Genomic DNA, 19533 nt, shown 5'->3' with positions numbered 1-19533 from the left:
TGTAAATAAATCCATTAATAAATAAATTTTGCATTCATAGCCCTACTCATAGATTTATACTATAAATAAAAAAAATGCGGGGCTTAATCCAAAATTCCGTATATCCATACTGAAAAGTAAAGTTAATCCTCTCTTGAAATGTATTTATTATATTTTTTTTTGGCGGAATGCATATATACTTTTTAAGCTTTCATATTTCATTAATTTTTTAATTTCGATTTCGTTTTCTGGTCATTTTGATTTAAAGGTGAAAAAAGGTGAAAAAATGAGCTATTTACAACCCATTCAGGCTTTTCATATTATTGTAAAATCAGGTGTTTATCTGAGACTTAGATCAGGTTTAAGCCCCACGGCTTCACCCCCCCTATTGACCTAACCTGCGATGGCCAAGTAAGGCTTGATGGGTCAAGGGGTGATTCCCCAGTACAGTTAAGTATATTTTCACCACTATATTTATAGATAAAAGGGTACTTATCAACCGATCTCTTTTAATATCTTTTACACCACAACACCAACTCTTATTACACTTCTAGTCAAACACAGGTTTCCAACTCAGCATAGAGGGCAGAGAACTTGCTATTGAGAGTGAGAGAGCATGTGCATATCAATGTGGCCTTTTATAACTTCTAAAAGCACATGCATCGGACCAGCCCACTATTAAACTGGCCCAGTCCATTATAGACACAAGGGAGACCTGGCAATTTTACTACAATATTTTAAAATATTTCTTCGCAACTTTCATAAACTTGTAGCATTAATCGTTAAGAAGAAAATCTATCTCAAAATTAGTTTGTAATATGAGCAGTTGCCGAGAAATGGTCAGTTTTGCATGAGTCACTCTTTACGCTATTGTGTCTGTAAAAGAGTCAATTATTATTCGATTTTCATAAAAGTGACACCATTTGATGCGTAATATCAATTGTGACTAGTTCAACTCAATTTAACATTTTCAATATCATCGGTAAAGACGTAATTTGGGCAAAAACTATATTTATAGCTTTCGAAACATATAATTTTTTCAGATGAGTCGTATTTGTTATTTGTTTAAAATTTGGATATTTGATTCCAATCAACTAATGGAATGAACCCATGGGATCATATAGATATCATAAAATGGTTTTTAACTTGTTCAGTTGCGAAGAAATAGGCGATTTTCAACAGGTCACTTTTCAAGGTTTTTGGTCCATAAAAGTGTCAATTATTATTCGATTTTCATGAAATTTTCACTATGTAATACCTAATGCCATTTACGATTTCATACAAGTAATTTAAGATTTTCATTATCACGGGAAGTAAGGTCACTTTGGCAAAAACTGTATTTTTAGCCTTCAAAACAGATATTTTATTCAAATGAGTCTGAGTTGTTATGTTTTTAAAATTATGATATTTGATTCCAATCAACAAATAGATTGAACCCATACGATCATACGGATACCACTAAATGGTTTCTAACTTGTACGGTTGCAGAGAAATAGACGGTTTTCTACAAGTCACTTTTTAAGGTTTTTGGTCTATAAAAGTGGCAATTATTATTCGATTTACATAAAATTTTCACTTTGTGATGCCTTATGCCATTTCTGATTTCATAAAACTAATTGGACATTTTCATTATCACCGAAAGTTCTGTACACTTACATGTAACAAATGTATAAAATGAATTGACATTGCTGGATTTGGTTGATTCCGCGTCCATTTTATTTGATGTGTGCAATGATTAGGTGGAAACCTGTTTAATGGTTTTATTGGTACCGGAAGTGACATATGTTTAGGGTAACGTGGCACCGGTGAAACCCGTCATTACTGCATCGCAGTTCTAGTTATTTTTTATTTTTGTGTTTCATCCACAAATCGGATTTCTCAGAATCTAACCATAGGATCTTTCTGAAACTTTTACCTATCCCCCCAAAAATGGGTGGTGGCTGTTGATTAAATATATTTTCAAAACATTTTACGAATCCGAAATCACCGAATTTTACGAACGAATGCATTTGACCTACAATGCTGTAACTTTATGACTATTTGACCTATTTTACTAAATCTTTTTTCTTTGAGTACCTTGAGACAATTACTTCAAATCTGCAGATTCAGATTTTCGAATTTCGAAAATTCGTCGCTGTGATTTCGAACTGGTATTTATGACCAATTTGACAACTTCTTTAATAGTTGTACGATTTTCATGAAATTTAGCATGTAAGTAGATCTTACCGATGCAACTTCAAAAATATGATTAGAAATTTGCTAAATTATCTCCCCTTAATGAAATTAAGGATCAAAATTTTCAAAAAAATCGTCGAAATATAGATCAGAATGACCTAAAAAATTTTTTTCGATACTAGACAAGTAATTACTGATTCATATACAAAATATGGAGTTTGTCGATCGAACCGGAAATGCCCCCATCTTGAAACGTGAAATGTCTTAATAACTTTTGCGATATTGCACTTACAGACATGGGAGTTATATTTTCTGAATCCCTGAAGGAATGCCTAAAAAACGTTCAGAGCAGAATTTTTATGGCTGCCATTTCGAAGTGAATATGAAAAATAGCGAAAAATCGACATTTACGGTCTTCTAAACAAACACAATAGGGCATAGTATGTTCAATACGTCTCCTATTTCTGAATTTAATACATTTCGGGAAAGCTGGGATACAGGTCGAATGTTTGGTATTTGAATATTTCAAAAATTCGAATTTCGCCTTTGATGTTTTCCGTGCCGACAAGGTTGTTTTTCGAGTGTAGGCCTGCGCATGCGCGTCACAACCCTACTATCGTGCACACCAACTTGAAACTCACCGGGTATCTGGCTCATGGTCCCAAGCACAATTTCAAACAAGAAATTTTAGGGCCCGACCCATGGGGGGCGAGCAGTGGCCATTTTCCCGGGGGTACATAAAGTAAAACAAGAAAATAGAGATGGAACTAGGTGTTCGATTTTAATTTGGAGACAATTTTTGGATGCGCCGAGGTCGGAAATGGGGGGTTAGCCGAAGCTTCGAAGAGATAGGTCCATTTTGTAAAAAAATCCCTTCATAACAAACATATTTAGCTGCTTTTGACTTCGTGCATGCGCAACGCTGGAACCAAAGGTACCATGTCTACCAAATTCCAGCTAGGAACTTTTCACGTTGGTACCTAGGTGCCCTGAAAATTTCAAGGCGATAGCTGCATTCCTTCAAGTCGTTTGTTCATGGCACGGCTCCAGGTCGGCTGCCGTTCTCATTTTTTCTAAGTCCAGATACGGCTTCCTTAAGGGGAAAAAGGGGGAATTTTGCCACGACACCGGAACAAATTGTCCGAGAACCATGAAATTTGGACACAATACGCCTATTACCACCCCGGATTCTGTACTTTACTCCCATTTTGATCCGATTAAAAAAAAAAAGAGTTTTACCAAAAAAAAAAAGATTTTCGGAATTTAATATTAGGCCGTGGTTAATTAATTGTCTGTTTCTCATGACCCGCCCGCATGTCTGTTTCCGTACGTAATAATCACGCACTTCATTAATTATTCGGTCAAATTTAGTAAGGAGAAAATTTGTTCATCGTTGATAATATTTGTAAAGCCACATTTTTTTTTTGCCTCAGCGATGAACAATCTATTTATTTTATCCATAAATATGTAACTGAATATGAAGTTCTAATATGAAGCCAGCGCGATTACCCAGACACACTTTAGTCAGTGGTTTTGACAAGACTGTCGTCTTGGAAGAAATTTTAATACATGGTGTCGTATATTATCGAATAAATTCCATAAACTCAGCTTTTATAGTTTTAAACTTTTTCCTTTAAGGATTTATGTTAATTTCTCATTTATCGCTGAGACGTATTTAAAAAGGAATGACAACAGTAATACAATGTAGATCCATAGAACTAGAATACTATGGCGTTTTTTGCGCCATCTAATTTCATAACACTCTATTAACCAGTCACGTTTTTCCTTTGATTTACCCTTACTGGATAATCGCATCTTTTGTAACTGTAAATCAGACGGCATAAATTGATAAATTTCGTCTGCTCTGCGCAACAAAATGCTTGTTTGCACGTGTACTGTTGTCCTGACGAAAAATTCACTTATACTGTTAAAACCAACAGCAATGATTTTCCCAGAGAATGAGTCGATTACAACTGTATGTGCCTCAGTCATAGAGAAATTCGAGACACTGACTCGCACATGTCGATAATGAAACTGAAAGTAGAAACAACGGTACGGGTGCCAATAATTTCGACTTCATGCCGACTCAAGATTCGTTCGAAGTTGACGAAGTTTTGGTCAGAAATGGAAACTGCTATTAATCAGACGTCTTTTGATATAATTACTCTAAAGTTGTTGGAAACTTTAAAATAGCGTATTGATATTAATAGTGTTCAAAAATTAAAAAAATATAGACTATCAACTCCGAAATTAGTGTACTTTGAGAGAGAAAAAGGACTTAATTCAAAGAACTTTCTTAGGAAAGACTTTATCTTTAATCAAATAAATTTTTATATTTTAGAAACAGATCGCATACTCCTAAGAATTCTTATGAATTATACTAACCCTGAGCCCCTTATAATATTAATAGCCAGTGTACGTATGTAGATGATCAGATGTTCCCAGAGTTTTCTTTAAAAAGACCTCTTCCTGTGTACTCATCAATGGACTAAAGAGCTTTTTATTTATAAACCACAGCATGCCCATAGCTATAAGAGTTTATGTTGCTTTAGTTTTTTCGACAAGTTTTGGATTCCATCTCTGCATCTCAATAATTAATAATTACCTCATGTAGCATGTTGTTTTCAAAAACTCAGGTCATGAGAAACATACAATTAATTAACCGCAGCCTTAGTTTTAATTAATTTTGAAATTGCAAATGCAAAGGGATTTTATCGCCTCTTTCGTATGTGATAGGTATTAGTACTATACACATTATCCTTAAAAGACAATTTTTTAAAATGACCGCAACGATGTTTGCGACACTAAAATCCGAAATATACCTAAAATCCCAAAATCGACCGTAATTTTGTTTTGAATTCGCGCATGTGCCACGCTGGAGCCAAAGGTACCATGACTACCAAATTCCGGCGAGGAACTTTTCACGTTGGTACCTAGGTGCCCTGATAAATTCAAGGCGATATTTGCATTCGTTCAGGTCGTTTGTTCTTCACACGGTTCCTGCCGTTCGGCTTTTTCCGCCATTTACGGCTTCAGTAAGGGCTAAAAAAGTGGAATTTCGCCACGACACCGGCACCGATTGTCCGAAAACCATGAAATTTGGACACAATACGCCCATTACCACCCAGGACTCTGTGCCTTACTCCCATTTTGATCTGATTAAAAAAAAAAGAGTTTCAGCAAAAAAAAAAAAAAAGATTTTCGGAATTTAAATTTGGTTTTAATTAATTTTGAAATTGCAAATGCAAAGGGATCTTATCGCCTCTTCCGTATGTGATTGCTATTAGTACTATACACATTATCCTTAAAAGACATTTTTTTTTAAAATGACCGCAACACTAAAGATAGGTTGCCAGGCATGAAACATACGCCCACAGCAGCTAAATCGTCCGGGCAGTCAACAAGAGTTGTCGCATATTTTTACTATTTTCGGTAATGAAACATTTATAATACACTAAAATCTGATTAAGAGCAACAACTCAGAAAACCATTAGAATTTGTTTGGTTTTTATAAAGTTCTGCCCCATGCTAACGTTTTGTATACAAAACTTTTAATACTGTATCATGGATTTAGCTGTTCCAAGTCATAAAAATACTTGTTCGTCTCAAGATCTTAAACTCTGTGTATCAATCTGAAGTCAATCGGATATTAAATTTGGTCTCTAGAGCGTCCACAAGATTTTTCAAAGTGATCAAGGGCCATAACTTTGGCAGTAATTATCAGAAATCTTTGAAAATCAATAGGATTCTTCACCTCGTGACCTCAAACACTGTGTATAAATTTAAAGTCAATCGGATATTAACTTTGGCCTCTAGAGCGTCCACAAGATTTTTCAAAGTGATCAAGGGCCATAACTTTGGCAGTAATTAACAGAAATCTTTGAAAATCAATAGGATTCTTCACCTCGTGACCTCAAACACTGTGTATAAATTTAAAGTCAATCGGCTATTAACTTTGGCCTCTAGAGCGTCCACAAGGTTTTTTGAAGTGATCAAGGGCCATAACTCTGGCAGTAATTATCGGAAATCGCTGAAAATCAATAGGCTTCTTCATCTCATGGCCTTAAACACTGTGTATAAATTTAAAGTCAATCGGATATTAACTTTAGCCTCTAGAGCTATGGCCCTTAATCACTTCAAAATATCTTGTGGACGCTCTAGAGGTTAAATTTTACTAATTCTTTTTTCTTTGAGTACCTTGAAACATTTACTTCAAATCGCTGTGATTTCGAACCGGAAGTTGAAACCAACTTGACAACTTCTTTAATAGTTGCACGATTTTCATGAAATTTAGTATGTAAGTAGATCTTATCTATGCGAATTGAAAAATTTCATTAGAAATGTTCTAAATTATCTCCCCTTGATGAAATTAAGGATCAAATTTTTAAAATAAATCGACGAAATATAGGTCAGATTGCCTTGAATTTTTTTTTTTCTGTACTAGCTAAGACAGTACTGATGTGTACACAAAATATGAAGTCTGCGGATTGAACCGGAAGTGCCACCATCTCAAAACGTGAAAAATCCATAAGGCTTTTGCAATATTTTAATACAGACATGGGAGTTACATTTTCTGAATCCTTGAAGGAATGCCTAAAAATCTATCGGATTTGAATTTTTATCTAGGTCAATTGATGGAAACCATTTTGAACTGAATATTTGAAAAAGTGAAAAATCGACGATAACGGACATAAAAATAAAAAAAAATAGGCCGTGGTTTGGAGAATACTTCTCCTATTTCGAAAATGAATACATTTCTGGATAGCCGAGATCAGGGTCCAATTTATGGTATTTGAAAATGTCACAATTTTCAATTTTGCCTTTGTCGTTTTTCGTGCCGACAGAGTTGTTTACGAGTGAAAAATCGCATTAACTTCGCGAGTTTTTGACCGATTTTAATTGTTTTTTTTTATCTTGTTGAGATTCTTTATATGACCCTTGACATGTAACAGGAAGTGATGTGAATATGAAAGCTTAAATATCTGCTTAGCAGATCTAGTTTAAATTAAAATTAATACAAGTTGGTTAGCCTGCACTGGCTGAAATTAAATGTGGTGGGGGTAATAAATAATTTTTTGTAGTTTTCTTAATGTAACATTTTTTAAACATGAATTATTTGATGAAAGTATATAATGCGTTTATATATATTTGTTTATTTCTATTATGGCTTGTTCTTAGTGGAACTGGAACCCACGTTAATTTGGTTTCCAGTGCACTCTTACACTTTTCATTGTGTAAATAAAGCGTTGTTTTTTTTCTTAATTTTTGTTGAAAATCGTTATTTTTGGACAAAAATGGAGATGAACTACTACTCAACGGGTTGAGTGCCACCCAATTTTTTCTTGATCTTAATTCTATGGATCATTGCCTTTTCAGTCAGCATTCCCAAAAAATTCTTATACCCGCAGTGGGTGAGATATAGATAGAATAAAATGACATACCTAAATTTAGCTATTCTGGTACCTTGCAGCACTAAGTCCCTATACCAAAAACCTCTCAATGAAAGTCTATCAAACTTTCAGAATGTATACTCCCTAACCATATCTGCTACCCTATAAAGTTTCATTAATCTACTCGCAGTAGTTTAGTTGTACCCCATATTTGAAAAATGGCCTGAAAATGACGATTTTTTTTTTTTTTGCTTTTTTGGGTCTTAAAATTTCAAATTTTTTTCTACACTCTAAAAATGGGTCGATTGAACTAAAATTGTGGCAGTGGGGTTTTGAGGTGTTACTTATCATACATTAAAAAAATGGTGAAAATCGGTCACCCACCATGTGTCGGTCCCTGCATGGTTCTCTCGCAAACGCATTCTTAATAGTCAGTTGTTATTTTTATCAAAGGTGAGTAATATTTGCTCAAATATATTGTTTTTCTTTAATTTAAAAACATTTGGCCGTTATGACCAAATTTTTGGGCCATTATAACCAAATTGTTTGGCCGTTATGACCAAATTGTTTGGCCGTTATGACCAAACTGTTTGACCGTTATGACCAAAGTAGGGTCGTTTTGCCAAAACCTGTTTTTAGCCGTTATGGCTACATCCACTGATCTATATAATAACTGGATAGCTCATTGGCTGAGAAGTATGAAGTCACTGGAAGTACCAATTCCGACATGTTAGCACACCCAAAACATTGCTTTTTACCGTTGACGTAGTTGTATTTACCTCAAGGTAAACTTCGATAATTAATACCGATATCTGTTTTTAAAATAATCATGAATTTTCAAAATTAATTACAAGTTATCCTGAGTGAAATGTGCAACAGTAAATGAAAATAAAATAAACTAAAAACGTGAAAATTACCGTTTTCGTGGACATGCCGTGCCCTTTCTATTCAATGTAATGTTCATTTATAATCATAAATAAATATTGTCACATGGATGGTATATAGACGTAAAGCCTATTATTATAATGAAACTTTTCACATCATAGAGGAAGGAAGGAGAAAAGAATTCACGGGTGAAAAGAAAAGCAAATAAAAACAGATCGGATTAATAGATTAAGCATTAAGGCCAAACATGCAGCTATTTATAGGCCTACCATAAGGCTAACTTAAACTACAACAATCATATATTTTTAATATAGTTCTTCAAGTTTTCTTTTCTTTTGTTTTTGTTTTTTGTTATATATATAGAGAGAGATATGGGGTTTAACATCCACTCGACACAAACTAGGTCATTTCGGGACTAACATATGTTTTTAATTTTACTTCAATAATTCGTTTGCGTGTAGGGATCTTTAGCATTGGGAGGAAACCGGAGGATCCGGAGAAAACCCACAAGGTTGGTCAAGCGACTCTACTGCTTGCCACTTACAACCGGGGATTCGAAGATTAGTAAAGAAGACAATGAGTTAAGGCTTAGCCTATAATAACATAGGCCTAATGTATTTTTAAAGAATAAATTTGGACAGTGAATAAACAGTGAAAATACAGAATTGTAAAGTGTGAGAAGAAAATGGGATATGCAATAAGTAAGGGTCTTTTAAGAAGAAAATAGGATATAGGCCTAAGCTATGGGAGGTTTTTTTTTATCATACAATAAATTTTTTAAAAAATATAAGAGAACACAGAATAGCAGCCAAAAAAAAAAAATCTTTCTTGTTAGATGCATGTATATATTGTTTATATTTGGTTCATTTTTATTTATTTCCCTTTTTGTTTGTTTAAGCTTCAGTGAAAAAAAAAGTAATAAAACAAGCTAAACACATATCAAATACACAAAGACCTATTTTGTTTTATTATGTGAACAGTCCTCTAAAATTAACTGTGAAATTACAGAAAAGTAAAATCGAAAATGGTAATGTAGGCCTATATTTGTGAAAAAATAAATTTTGACTAATTTTTATTTAATAAACAGTGAAAATACCGAATTTAAAATTGGGATACAGGCTCATAAAATATAGTTATATAATGTAATCCTATATTTTATTACAAATAAATTTGTGATTTTATTCTCTCTGAAATTACGATTGAAAAACAGCATTGTAAATAGTAAGGAAGAAAATGTGATATAGGCCTATAATATAAATAGTTATTTGTTTTAAAAAATAAGATATAAGCCAATACTGTAAGTATATTTTAAACAAATAAAGTATGATATAGGCCTAAAATGTAAGTATTATTTTTTTTAAAGAAAAGGGGATATAGGCCTATGCAATGACAGGTGTTTATTAATAAAAAGACCCCACCAAAAAATAACGATTACAACATTAATCTTATTCTTAAAAGTACACATTCTCATGCAAACCATACATTTTGCCTTAAATCAGATAATAACGTTGAATTTATCAATTAAAAATAAAAAATATTAAATGATGGGGTAAGGCATGGACTTTTGTACCATTTTCATTACTATTTGATAATACATACTAAATCAGTCATTGTTTGGAAAAAATAAAATCATCTGATGAAAAAGAAAATGTAAGATGCCACCCCTAATTATAGTTTTGATTTTGGATTTTAAAAATGTTTGGAAATCAGCCAGTTGTATTCGTCCAGAATTTTTTACTATATTTTAAATATTTAGTAGAAAACGACAACAACTCTCGTACAATAGGTCCTAAAGTAGCAGGATGCTAGTATCTGAAGGACATCTAGACTGGGATCTCAGCGATACACAAGGGGTTGCAGGATAAAGTAGAAATAAGTAGAATAGTAGCCCCTCAAACCAGTAAAAAAGATGAACTCCTAGTAGAAGTATAGGTGGTATTTATTAAACGTTTCGGACTACGGTATCCTTCCTCAGTAAATGAGTTGGATGAAGCGAAGCGGGCGGTATTTATACTAATTGATTGTGACGTAACGTGAGTATTTAGGATTGTTTGAGTGAATTTGATTAATCATGATCATTTAGTTTGGGCTGGTTATTGATTATTCAAGAAGGTTTACATATAAAAGAGAATTTTGATAATAAAATCTAAAGTTTTTTGAATAAAAATGTATATATACCGCTCGATTCGCGGTAACATGATGGGATGATATGATTGATACAGATGATTAACAAATTTATCATATACAAATTGATTTAAAAATTGAAATTAATAATTGAAAAGTTAAACAATATCTAAAGAATTAGAGTTCTTAATATTAAATTATGCAGGAACAGTTCTTATTCATCAGAAAGATATATTAAATTCTTCTAAAATTTGGTTAAAGTTCAACTGGTGATATTCGTTGGATATCACATCGTGATCTGACACTGTCGGTGTTGGTGGTGTCTCTGTTTTTGATGTTGTGGATTCTTCCGTGCTGTTTAGTTGATGAAAAAATTCTTCTAAGTCTTTGAATTCGGTATCCTCCTTGACCGGGCTCAAGGTGATGGCTGTGTCCTCGGTGTTGGATTCAACTCGGATGATTGGAGGACGTGGGCGAGCCTCAAAAGGAGGGACCCACTCACTAGGTTTGGCCGGCACGCAAGATGGATGGATGTCGTGCCCGAATTTTTGAAGTGAGCGGTCTGTTGTATACTGTTTCTTTACTTCAAGAATCTGTGTGTCTTGCTGTAGTTGTGATCTTTAGAAAGGTGTCTGTATAAATTAGAACACCATTGGTACCGGCGGCCGCATTCTTTGCAGTGATTGACAGGCATGTTGAAAAAAAATCTTATTTCCTAGGAATGATCATTAATGCCTCCTGGGTAGCTAGTGCCTAAGAATTGGATGAGGCTTTCTTCATGTCTTAGCCGTTTATTCAAATTACGTGACGTTGTGCTGAGAATAATGACGTCAGGTTTGTGATTGGTTTCCTGGAAATGGTTGCTGACGGGGGTCTCCTTATTCGTTCTGATATCACTAAGATGATTGAGGAATCTTTTTTTACAGTTATCGCTCGTTTGCCCTATTTATTGTGAACCACAGAACGAGCAAATGATCGCATAGATTACGTACGGGGTAAAACAGTTTAGATGTTGGTTAATTTTGAAAATATTTGAGTTAGTTTTGGATTTTATAAAAGTATTTTCCTTGAGGTGTCGGCATAATGTGCAATTCAGTCCGCACTTCTTGCATCCTATTGGGCTGGTTTTCCTGAGGGCGATGTCTGATTTGATAAGCATGTCTCTTATATTATTGTTTCGTTGGTAACATACAACGATTTTCCTGTCAGCTATGAACTTAGTTTCCATGTTTAATTTAACTATACTGAGTTGATTATTGATGAGTTTGTGGTGGTTGAATCCTGGGATATACTTGGTGCTAAATACGATGGCGTCTTGAGTTCTTTTTTCTTTTTGGACTAATAGGTACGCTCGGGGTTGTGATCTGGCTCGGTCGAAGCACGATGCTATTAAATTTAATGGGTATCCCCTTTTCAAGAAGTTTTTTCGGCAGATCTTTAGCGAATGATGGCGGTCTTCTGGCGTACTTGAAATACGGCAAATTCTTAAAGCTTGGCTGTATGGGAGGCTTCTTTTCAAGGGTTCTGGATGGCAGCTGTTGTAATGGAGATAGAAGAAACTGTCAGTGGGTTTTTGGTAGAGGCGTGTTTGAAGGTGCTGCAATTCGTCTTGATAAACGGTGACATCTAGGAAGTTGATACTTGTGTAGCTGTGTTCTAGTGTTAATTTGATGCTAGGTATTGTAGAGTTGATCCCTTCCATGAATCTAGTGAGATTCTCTAAGGTGGAAGGCCACAGAAAAAATATATCATCAATATATCGCCACCAAACAAGTGGTTTGATGGGACTTCTGTTGAGTATCCCTTCTTCGAATTGGGTCATGAATATACAGGCTAGGGAAACGAAGAAGCCTATTGAATTTCAATAATTTCCATTAATAATGTCTAGAGTTATGGCCCTTGTTTCGCTTTGTTGAACCTTGTGAACGCTGTAATGCCAAAAGTTAACATCCGATCTTTGTGAAATTTATATGAAATTTTTAAATTAGGGAAACGAAGAGGCCTATTGAATTTCAGCAATTTCCGTTTATTACTTCTAGAGTTATGGCCCTTGTTTCACTTTGTTTAACCTTGTGAACGCTTTAACCCCAAAAGTTATCATCCTATCTTTCTGAAATTTATATGCATTATTTAAATTAGTGAAACAAAGAAGCCTATTGAATTTCATCAATTTCTGTGTATTATGTCTAGAGTTATGGCCCTTGTTTCACTTTATAACACCAAAAGTTATCATCCGATCTTTCAGAAATTTATATGCATTATTTAAATTAGTGAAACGAAGAAGCCTAATTTCAGCAATTTCTGTGTATTATGTCTAGAGTTATGGCCCTTATTTCACTTTATTGATCCTTGTGGAAGCTCTAACGCCAATAGTTATCATCCGATTTTTCTGAAATTTATATGCATTATTTAAATAAGTGAAACGAAGAAGCTTATTGAATTTCAGCAATTTTGGTTTATTACGTCTAGAGTTATGGCACTTTTTTCACTTTATTGAACTTTGTGAATGCTCTAACATCAAAAGTTATATGCTGATCTGTATGAAATTTACGTACATCATTTAAGTTAGTAAAGAGAAGAATCCTATTGAATTTCAGCAATTTCGGTTTATTACTCCTGGAGTTATTGCCCTTGTTTGACTTTGTTCAACCTTGTTAATGCTCGATTGATGAAAGTTATCATCCGATATGTATGAAATTTATATGCATCATTTAAATTTGTGAAACGAAAAAGCCTGTCAAATTTCAACAATTTTTGTAGATTACTTCCAGAGTTGAGACCCTTGTTTCAATTTGTAGAACCTTGTGAACCCTCAAACAGCAAAAATTATAATCTGATCTGTATGGAACTGTCTTGTAAAGGCCACCAATTACCTACAAAGGAATAAATATGCGACAACCCTTGTCGATCGCTCGGACGATTTAGCCGCTGTGGGCGTATGTTTTGTTACCTGGCAACCTATCTTGTTCTCTCTCTGTAGTGAAAAGCGTTCAGCCCAACGAAAATTTGGAGAAAAGTGGAGCCAGGCAAAGAGGCCAGAATTAACATTGAAGTCAATGGGGAAATTATGAGTGGTCTGCATCCATAGGACTTTACATTAAAAAGACTTATCTCCCTTGTATGAACTGAAAGCAGGAAGGAAGAAATCGTCATTGAGAGGGGGAAGAAATATTTCACCAGACAACTAAAAGATTGTTCAAGTAAATAGGTGAGTTGTTATAGCAAAAGACTGTAGGGACATCAAACAGAATATATAGGTATATCGATAAACTGCGATAGGTTTACCATATGCTCTAGAACTTGATTAGTCCAATCATAATGATATATCAATACTGAGATCAAGCCAGCCCTCACTATCTCGTCCTTCACTAAGAATACTTACCCTTCAGCCGAGATCAAGTCAGCCGTCACTTTCTCATCCTTCACTAAGAATACTCACCCTTCACTAACTGCGAATCAAGCTGGCCGTCACTTACAAATTCGCTGGATAACCATGACTTCAGTGAAATCATGTACTCGGTATGGGCTAATCCAATCCTTCGATAAATAAAATGAATTGAAAGTAGTCTATTTTTAGTAACCCATTTCTTAGCTCAAAATAAAAATGCTTTTATCTCTTCTAAAGTATGTAATCATGAATGTGCCAGAAAATAACAAGTAGATTCAAAGAGCCATAGAAACCTACTTTCCGGTGATGTATGACACAATAACTGGAATTTTGTATTAAGACACGGATTTTGACATTAAACACTCGTCCCACCCCCACTACTATCTTTAATTCAGCCAGTGAAGGCTGCCAAACTTGTATCAATTTTAATTTAAAAAGTATATATGCATTCTGCCAAAAATATAATAAATACATTTCAAAAGAGGATTAACTTTACTTTTGAGTATAGATCTACGGAATTTTGGATTAAGCCCCGCATTTTTATTTCAAATACCCCCCCCCCCCCTTTTTTTCACTTTTTAAGGCAAGTAAATATAAATGTGCCAAAAAATTATTTACATCTTTGAAAGAAGCAGTGAATAGAGCGGGAACCCAGGGGGGTAACCTAGCTGAAAAGTGTACCAATTTTCTCCTATATGGTATCAATGTATGTATATCTGGTATCATCAGTATGTAAGTCTGCCGGGTTTCTGGTGGTGGGTGTGGTATTCCACGCCCAAAATGCCATGCCCCCCCCCCCCCAACTAGTCTAGATTAGCTCAACAGTGTACCACATGAAAATTGCACAGCAATGTCCCCTACATCTTCAGGTATTACAAAAACACTCTGACGGACATTTCTAGTGGTGGGGTACCCCTGACAGAGCTATGTAATTGCCAGACATTTGTAGTGATGGAGTATCCCTGACAAGAGGTATCCAATTTCCAGACCAAAGATAGGCTAGATTAGTTCAAATCTGTACCACCTAAAACAGCTTTGGAGTTGTTCAGTACCACGAGAGGAATCATGAATGACCACTGCCAGACAGTTTGTGCAGTGGGTTACCCCTAATAGACATGCCCAAAATTCCACGCCCTCAAACTAGGATAGATTAGCCGGCACTGTTCCCGTGGTCCAAAAATTTTAAAATTGTGCCAGGATGCGTAGATTACTAATACCTAGCACGTATTGAAGAGGCGATAAACTGTGGTTGCAGGAACCATTTTTTTTTTCAAAAACTCATTTTTAGCCCCATAAAACGTTTTTTTCCCAAAAATCAATTTCTTGCAACCGCAGTTTATCGCCTCTTCCATACGTGCTAGGTATTAGTATTCTACGTATCCTAGCTAAATATTTAATTTTTTAAAACACGGGAACAGTGCTTGCGATGTTAGCCTAGTGAGGGGCATGGCATTTTGGGGCGTGTCTGTTAGGGGTAACCCACCGCACAAACTGTCTGACAGTGGTCATTCATGACTCCTGTGGTGGTACTCAACAACTTCAAAGCTGTTTTAGGTGGTACAGATTTGAGCTAATCTAGCCTAGCTTTGGTCTAAATATTAGATAACTCTTGTCGGGGATACTCCACCACTACAAATGTCTGGCAGTTACATAGCTCTGTCAGGGGTACCCCACCACTAGAAATGTCTGTCAGAGTGTTTTTATACGCCCACATTTAAATGTGGTCGTATATTGTCGTCGCCTCCGTCCGTCCGTCGGTCCGGCGTCCACAATTGCTTGTGGACGCTCTAGAGGCTAAAGTTAATATCCGATTGACTTTAAATTTATACACAGTGTTTAAGGTCATGAGACGAAGAAGCCTATTGATTTTCAGTGATTTCCGATAATTACTGCTAGAGTTATGGCCCTTGATCACTTCAAAAAATCTTGTGGACGCTCTAGACGCCAAAATTAATATCCGATTGACTTTAAATTCATACACAGTGGTTAAGATCATGAGACGAAGAAGCCTATTGATTTTTTAGCAATTTCCGATAATTACTGCCAGAGTTATGGCCCTTGATCACTTTGAAAAATCTTGTGGATGCTCTAGAGGCCAAAGTTAATATCCGATTGACTTTAAATTTATACACAGTGTTTAAGGTCATGAGACGAAGAATCCTATTGATTTTCAGTGATTTCCGATAATTACTGCCAGAGTTCTGGTCCTTGATCACTTTGAAAAATCTTGTGGACTCTCTAGAGGTCAAAGTTAATATCCGATTGACTTTAAATTTATACACAGTGTTTAAGGTCATGAGACGAAGAAGTCTTCTGATTTTCAGCGATTTACGATAATTACAGCCAGAGTTATGGCCCTTGTGATCACTTTGACAAATCTTGTGGACACTCTAGAGGCTAAAGTTAATATCTCATTGACTTTAAATTTATACACAGTGTTTAAGGTCATCAGACGAAGAAGTCTATTCATTCTCAGTTAATTTCGATAATTACTGCCAAAGTTATGGCCCTTGATCACTTCAAAAAATCTCGTGGATGCTCTAGAGGCTAAAGTTAATATTTGATTGCCTTTAAATTTTTACACAGTGTTTGAGGAAGAATCTCATTGATTTTTAATGATTTCTGATAATTACTGCCAAAGTTCTGGTCCTTGATCACTTTGAAAAATCTTGTGACGCTCTAGAGACTAAAGTTATCATCCGATTGACTTCAGATTGATACACAGATTTAAGATCTTGAGACGAACAATTATATTGATTTTCAATGAATTTTTATGACTTGAACAGCTAAATCCATGATATTAAATGTTTCGTATACTAAACATTAGCATGGGGCAGAACTTTTATAAAAACTAGTGTTGAAACTACTATTCGGATATTTGTTAACGATTACAAAATAAGGGTTATCCGAATCATTTTACTATCCGTTTACTATTCGTTAAAATATATTCTGACATTCCGTATGCTCTATATTTAGCCATTTTACGTCTGATTACTTTGAAATTTTCCCCAATGCAATTGATCACGTAAGCAGCTCTGAGCATAAATGTCAACATTATGCGTATTATTTAGTGATAGTAACTAATAAAATTATTAATGCAGTGCAACGAAAACAGTAGTCTAAATAAAAAAAATATTCATTCATTCCTTGCGCTAGTTTAGACCGTGTTTTGACTTCCCACAATGAAATTTATTCATAACGACCTAGGTCACGCATATTCCCACTCACTGATTGGTTCAATAGTAGTAGATTATCAGAATGAGGCAAACGACCTTGCCGGAATAAATGGCACATGGTTTTATTTTACTTTTTTCATTCGTGTTGATTGAGCAAAATGATAAGTGGGAGGGTGCGAATAACAGGAGTAGTTATACTATACAAATTCCTTCACCTCATTGATTTTTTGGGATGTCAGACCGATGTCATAGATAGTCTTAATAATTACGGCTAAAAGTAGGCACGTTTTTTTTCTTCGCGGCTCAAACAATTTGCAAATCGAAAGTACGATTTCATACTCGGCATACTGTCATGTATTACATGATATTGTTATGTGTGTATAATTGTCTCTATGATTATAATGAATAATCAGTTCATTGTTGTTACTAAACAGTCTTAAGACCAACTAGAAATCAGCCAGATTTCTTCAAGTTTGGGAATGTGACCTCAAAGATTTGTTGAAGAGAATCCTGTCATCAACCTCTCAAAGACAATAAATTGTAGCCCAATTATTATCTATTCAGATGGTTTATTGTATAAGTGTCATATTACACTGCTCTATATTTAGAATGTAAAACTAAAGCTAGATGGGTTTGGAATCATATTCTATGAAATTTGAATAAGAGAATAAGAAAAATTAATCAAATTAAACACAGAAATAAACAAATTTAATAACAATTTAATAAAATTAAAAAAATTTGATTCAAATATTACATAATGTAATAATAAGCTTATTAATTTGATGTAATATCTACAGCAGCTTGTCTAAGCCAGGGTATAAAATATCTTACATTATTTACCCATATACTTTGATATTGACCAATTTGATGTTAACCAATTAAATGATTTTGGAACTTTTTCTTGGGGAGATAAATATTCATAAGTAAAACAAGGGTTGTTGAGCACATTACGATTGTATAACTCTTGCCAATTATATATTGATTTCTATAGAAAGGGGTCAATATCGAAATATTAATGGCCTATTGATCCATCGTACAATACTATTTACGAACTTATCAATTATCAGTAAAAGAAAATTTGATCCAAAATTATCTATTTTGGTGCAAAAATATGAACATTTACTGATTATTTACATACAGGGAAAAGGTCACCCAAAACAATCTACATGTATTTGTTATTTAAAAGAGCTAAATCGCTAATATTTAGGACCTAGAAATTGACACAAATGGTTCGCAACACAAATAATAATGTAATATGAATGTACATAAACTGATTTAGTATTTATTGCGCATGCTCTCCAGATAGGAATATGACATAACCGTTTGAGTTACTTGTGGAATATATCTAGCCCCGTCCTTCGAGTCCCTTGTTATAAATGGCACTTAAAGGCATTCGTGAACCAATGGTAAAATGTTTATTTTGTCTTACAATCTTATGGAAGCCTATAACTACGATTCATAATTTCTACTTTTCGCCCCTTCAAAACACGAAAGTCGAAAAGTGACCTTGAAAGTAGAGACTACATCAACTTCTGAGGCGAAAAGACAACAGTACGACAGCAAGCCAAAATCAAAGGTCGCTAATATCGCCATCAATACTAGACTTTATAAACTATTTTGTTAACGCGAATTTATTGTCAATGTCAACAAAACAGTACACCTTTAATAATGTATTATAACAATATTACTTATATTCTCTGTCACCACAGAGTTCTTGATGTGGAAATTTACACGGAAATATTTATTTATGGCTAGGGATATGATATCATATCTTTCTTATCTAAATTAGATCCTGCTTATATATATTATATATATATATAGAAAAATCACTGCGTATTAATATTATGCGCACTACTTTAATGGAGATAACCACAATGGAGACACTCAATTTTGATCTCGGTACATTAGATGAAAAATTTGGAGATATGTCCGAAGATGAACTTGAAACGCCACCCCCTTGTCAGGTAACAGCTACAAACAACAAAATATTCAAAAATCTATTACAAAAACATAAATTTTGTTTCAAAAAGTACTTTTAAAAAATGAAGTGAGAATTTTAGGGGTTTTTTTTGTGTGTCTATACTCATACGGCTACTATAGCAACCAGACGATAAGTGAGCCAAATGTAACATGAGCAGCCAGTTACCCCGCTACGTCACGACGTTTTCATTGCGTCAAAATTGATTTCTTTGGTTTTTACGTCACTAAAACCGATTTGCTAATGCGTCTTGGGTCCTAATGATCTCAGGACATGTCTATTGGACAATAACACCCCTCTAAATGCGAAACAGGAGGTGTTTATCTCCTAAATGCAATTAACAATAGTCTATGACGTCACAATGTCATAGTTACATTAATATGTAACAGGCATTGCCTGAGTAGAGCGAAGCTGATTATTGTCAAATATAAAACCTTC

At 34.6% G+C, this 19533-nt stretch overlaps 1 protein-coding gene across 1 annotated transcript in view; it reads left to right on the top strand.

Annotated features, from left to right (window-relative positions):
- Positions 1–19533, top strand: part of LOC126828606 (serine/threonine-protein phosphatase 6 regulatory ankyrin repeat subunit A) — a 55359-nt gene that overhangs the window by 8525 nt on the left and 27301 nt on the right. The window contains exon 2 of the mRNA XM_050558481.2: positions 13534–13761. The gene's annotated coding sequence lies outside the window, so the exon portion shown is untranslated. The remainder of the gene's footprint in view (positions 1–13533; positions 13762–19533) is intronic.

The sequence above is a fragment of the Patella vulgata genome, chromosome 7 (genome assembly GCF_932274485.2).
Source record: "Patella vulgata chromosome 7, xgPatVulg1.2, whole genome shotgun sequence".
NCBI lineage: Eukaryota > Metazoa > Mollusca > Gastropoda > Patellidae > Patella > Patella vulgata.
The sequence above is the reverse complement of the archived record's forward strand: the minus strand, read 5'-3'. Positions and strand labels throughout refer to the sequence as shown.